Below are 5,370 nucleotides of genomic sequence, written 5' to 3'. Positions count from 1 at the left end.
GGACCATGCACAGCCTACCCATGCCACCATTTACCGAGCACTGGGTGCCAGCCCCAGGGTTCTCATGAACCCTCACAATCCTGTGAAAAAGGGTGATGCCACAGAGAAGGAAACTGAGGCACAGAGGGGTGTAACATGCCCAAGGTGACGCAGCTTGCAAGCAGCAGAGGTGGGATTTGAATCCAGGCCTGTGTATTTTGGAGCCCTGGATGTGTAAGACTCCGTCTCAGGAACCCAGGACCCAGCTGACCCCTCCTCCAGGGAAAACCTGGATGGCATAAAAAGGTTTTGTTGTGTTTGAAATGTTAAAGAAGAAAAGAACAAAAAGAAAAGAAAGGAAAAGAAAAGAAAAGAAAAAGAAAAGAAAAGAAACAAAAAGAAAAGAAAGAAAAGAAAAGAAAGAAAAGAAAAGAAAAGGAAAGAAGAAAAGAAAAGAAAGAAAAAAGAAAAGGAAAAAAGAAAAGAAAGAAAAAAGAAAAGAAAAGGAAAAAAGAAAAGAAAAGAACTTGGTAAATTTTAAAAGACAACTCTCCTTCCCTCAAGTAACTGAGATCTCATGAGAGGAAGCCAAGACCACATCCTAACTGACTCTGACTCTGAGCTCCCCCAAGTAGGGTCTAAGTCAGGGTCAAGTTTGTATCCGGGTGGTACTGGAAACAGAGCCTGGCACATTGTCAGGAGCCCTCAGATGAATAATGAATGAGGGAAGGAGGCAGGGAGGGAGGAGGGAGAGGGGAAGGAGGAGACAGAGGGGAGAGGGGAGGGGGGGAGGGGCCAGGAAATAGGAACAGGGCAGAAGCTCCAAGCAGGGGGGAGTGCTGCCTGCATCCAGGAGGACAAAGCCACGCGCCTGCCACGCTCTGGCTGCACCCCCCCATGGCCGCACAGCCACTGCCACAGCGCCCCATGCCCCCTGCTTGTGTCGATGTCACTAGAAAAGGGATGAGGGTGAAAGAAAGGGAAGCTTGGCCTCAAGAGAGCTTCTCAGGGCTTCGGGGCTTGGGGAGGCCGCAAGATCTTCTTCCTCAGGGAGAAGCCCAGGTCAGCTGATGGCTCCCCAGGGTTAAGTGTTCCCCCTCAAAGAGGAAGGGGGAGGGGCAGAAAGAGGGCGTGGCAGAGGGGAAAAGGGAGCGAGAGGCAGGAAGAAGGAGGGAAGGAGGGAGAGGAGAAGAGGCTGATGGAGGGGGGAGGCGCCGGCAGGCAGCGTACCCTCTGCCCCGTCTTGTCCTGTCTCGGGCGGTGGCACACCCTCACCGGAGCTGAGCACCGACCTTCAGAAAGGCCGCCAGGCACAGCGGCCTCCGGCCTCCATGTCCTATGCTGCCCTTCCCATTGGTGGATGGTGGGAGGTCCAGAGGGTCCAGAGGAGGAGCTGGCTGGTGGCAGGGGGCGTGTGGTGGGGTGGGGGCGCAGTGACTGTTGGCTAACCCTCTGGTGCCTATGGTGACCTTTGCTTGTAGGTGACCGGAGGGCGAGGGTGCTGCTCCCAGTCCTCAGGACCCCAGCTGTGCATCCTCTGTGCTGGCCGCCGGCCGCCCACATCTCCCCGCGAGGCCGGTGGTGCTGCTCAGGCGGGCGGGCCTGGATTCAAGTCCTGACAAACCTGCTCACTTGCACACGTTCCATTAGGGTCATCTAAGGAGCTTTTGAAAAACTACTGATGCCTGTCCCCACCGCCAGGTCTGAGCGAACCGATCTGAGCTGGAGCCAGGCATTGGCATGTCCTACGTGCTCCCCGGCGGCCTCACCAGCCTGCCCGGCCACTGTGCTCCAGCCTGCCTCCTCCTTGCTCATTCTCAAGTACGCTCCCTTCGGGGCCTTTGCTGGAATGCTCTGTCCTTGGGGGTCCACCTTCCCCGCCCCCCCTCAAGTCACGGCTGCCCCTGATCTTGTCAGAGAGCCCCCACCCCCGGCCGTCACATCTGTCCTGACCCTGCTCAATTTTGTCCTGTCACACTTCTGACCCCTGGATGTACCATGTGTGTATCTGGGTGACATCTTTCTAAGCTCTTTGACAGCAGGGACATGGCGGTTCTTTCACTGCCCCATCCTCAGGGCCCAACATAGCGCCTGGCACTCAATGAGCACTTGACAAGAAGGTGTATGGAGATACCTTCTCCGCCAGCAGGCCTGAGCCCCTGGAAGGTGAGGGCAACCCATGCACCTCGGCGTCCTGGGCCCAGCGACCGATTCATGGTGTGAGGATTTGCTCTGGAGACAGAAGGGCTCATGAGTGCTGGGAGGCCTCAAGATGGAAGCAGGGGTCCAAAGGGACGGAGGTGGAAAGATGGGCCACAGGGGCGCTGATTCAAGCAAGACAAGGAGGTCTGGCGACGGCGCTGACCCTCAGCGGGTCCAAGCAGCCGAGCAGGGCGAAGGGAGTGGCGGCCTGGGGGACTGGACCAGACTGGAGGGGCAGGGCGACTGGGAGCCCACCGGAAGGGAAGGGTGGGGCTGCGGAGAGCCAGCCCCTGGTCCCACCCCACCCCTGCAGCCATCCACAACTAGGACGTTTTGTCAGGCAGCTGCAAACTACAAACACCCAGCAGAGTGGGCATGGTGAAGGGAGAGGTCAGTCGAGACCCCGGGATCCCTGACCTACTCCAGGAGCAGATGGGGCAGTGGTACCAGGGGGGATATGACTCGCTAAGGGGTGCTTTTGCCCAGGGCTCCAGTGAAACGGGCAGGCTCCTGAGCCTAAGGTATAAGGATATGATGGCGGGGGTGTCCAGGAAACACGTGCCTGTGTTGTTTAGCCTGGTTGCTAGAGAGCCAGGTGATGGCGCCTGACGCCCTCTGCCCCTACAGCTCATAACCAGACTCACTGGGCCCTCCAGCTGCCTTCTCCGGAAGCACTTCTGCACTGAAAGGTTTGGAGCGCTAACTACATACGAAGCCTGGTGCAAACCTGTCGCTGGGGGCCCCAGGCTTTCTTGGGCAGCTCAGAGTGCCTTGATGCCCCCCCCATAGACCTCCAACATACCCCCCCACCCATGTGAGCCTCCACAACAGACAGAACAGCTGTCCCCCCCAGGAACTCTTAAAGGGGCAAGCCCCTCTGTGAACTGGTGGCCATCGCTGTCTGCCCACAACGGTGGTCTCGCGAGGTGCTCCAGCAAAGCAGCGGCAGCCTGGAGTCCTGCCTTGTGTTGGCTCCCCTGGCTCTGAGGGCCCCGCACTGTCCACACCTCCTTCTCTCTGCTCCTTTCCCTCCTTGAAGACCAATGGCTGGTATGGCCGACAGACCTGGGATTCTTATTTGCTTGATGACTCTGGGGAAGACAGTTAACTTCACTGTCCTCACCTGCAGAGCAGGGAGAGCGACGGGGCTGTTGTGAGGGGTCAGTGAGATGCTTCCGCACGTGCTTGGCACGTAGTAGGGAGTCTCATCAATATCAGGTCTGTCTGGGTTCTTTCCAAACTCAGCTTGTTTTGTTTTGTTTTTGTTTGTGTGTGTGTGTGTGTGTGTGTGTGTGTTTGAGAGAGAGAGAGCTCACTGAAGGGGCAGAGAGAGAGAGAGAGAGGGAGAGAGTGAATCCCAAGCAGCCTCCGTGCTGTGAGTACAGAGCCCAATTCAGGGCTAGATCTCACAACAGTAAGACCATGACCTGAGCAGAAACTAAGAGTCGGACCCTTAACCGACTGAGCCACCCAGGTGACCCCGCACTCAACTTAGTTTAAAAAGTCTGACTTGGGGGGCACCAGGATGGCTCAGTCAGTTGAATGTCCGACTCTTGATTTCAGCTCAGGTCATGATCCCAGGGTCGTGGGATCAAGCCCTCTGTTGCTTAGCATGGAGCCTGCTTAAGAGTCTCTCTCTCCCCCCCTCTGCCCCTCTCCCTGGCTCACGGTCTCTCTCATATTCATATATATCCCTGATTCCCACCACTACGTCTCCCAACAAGCACTAACTGTCCTATAGTTTGGTGACCGGCTGCCTGAAAAGGGTGAGGAAGTCCAGGGGGCGGAAGTGGTGCTGGGCTGAGAGCCAAGCCCTGGTCCGCCCTTACTTTCATGACCTTGGAAGACATCACCCAACCTCAGCATTAGCCTCCTTCTCTGAAAGCAGCCACGCCAAGGATGTCAGTGGATTGGAAAGTGGTTTTGGCTGGCTATGAGGCCACTGGACAGGGAAAGTCAGGAGGTGCGGTTTGGGGCCGGCCTTCTCCGCGTGCTCTTGGGAGAACAAGCCTGGACGCTGACTTGGAAGACAGAGCAGGATGCTGGGAACTTTGGAAGATGTGTGTGCAAGAAGGCTGTGTGTACCCGAGGTGAGAGGCGGTCTGGGCAGCACAAGGTGGATTCGGGGTTTGTGGACACTGCTGCTGGGCTGGAGGACAGAGGTGCTCACCCTCGTTCTGTGCCCTGGCCTTGGCCATTCCCCATGTCAACCCTCTCTTAAACCTCCCTCCTTCCCTCCCCATTAGTCAGGAAGCTGTTCAGTTGGGGGAGCAGGAGGGTCAGCTTAAGCAGCCGGCACCCCTCCCCGGGACTCCCTCTCTGGCTGGCTCCACCCCTCCAGCCACCACCCTGGGCAGAGGCCTCCTCCACTCCACCCCACAACACCCAGAGCTGACTTCCGGCCCTGGAGGCGGCAGCATCCGGAATCCAGCAGGAAGGGTGCAGGGAACCCCGCCCAAGCCCAGGGTGGGCTCAGAGATCCACACAAACCAAACTCTCTGTCCACTTTATATATATATACATCTACAAGCACGCCCCAGCCGCACTCACGAGGCCTGGAGAAGGGCCTTCAGTCGTCCATCTTTGGGATCAATCTGTCAAAATCAGCTTTTCGGTACAGACTGCTCGCTCCTTTCTGTACAACATGAATTAAATATATTATCTGTCTTTGTGCTGAGTCACAGGACATTCACAGTACAGTGGGGGAGGGAGGGAGGGACTTGTGGGGAGGCCAAGACCCTCCGGGGCTGCCCCTCAGGCTGAGGGGTCGGGCTGGGCAGGGGTCTTGTGTAGCAAGGCCGGGCCTGGCCTCCTCTTGGCCTTGCCACTCGAGATTCAGCCAAGTGTTGAGGAGACCTTGGGGACACAACAGGCGTGCTCTGAAGGGGTGGTGAGGGTGCCTTCTTTGGGGCTGCGGCCCCTCATACTCCCAGCCTCTCAGGATCAAAGCCTGTGCGTTCTATCCCGCCTTCGTCCACCTCAGACCGTGGCATTTACACCCTGCCCTCTGGGGAGAGGGGTGGGCAGAGGTATGGGGAGGCTGGTGCCAGGATTGGGTGGAGCATGGATAGGGACACAGGGGTGGGAAGGAGGGAACGGGGTGGGGGGGGGGGGGCAGGGGCTGTGCTAGCCCCAAGGAGCTGAGGCCGGCCTGGCACCAGTGTCAGGGTGACCTTGCATATCTGCGTG

The sequence above is a fragment of the Neofelis nebulosa genome, chromosome 15 (assembly GCF_028018385.1).
Source record: "Neofelis nebulosa isolate mNeoNeb1 chromosome 15, mNeoNeb1.pri, whole genome shotgun sequence".
Lineage (NCBI taxonomy): Eukaryota > Metazoa > Chordata > Mammalia > Carnivora > Felidae > Neofelis > Neofelis nebulosa.
The sequence above is the reverse complement of the archived record's forward strand: the minus strand, read 5'-3'. Positions refer to the sequence as shown.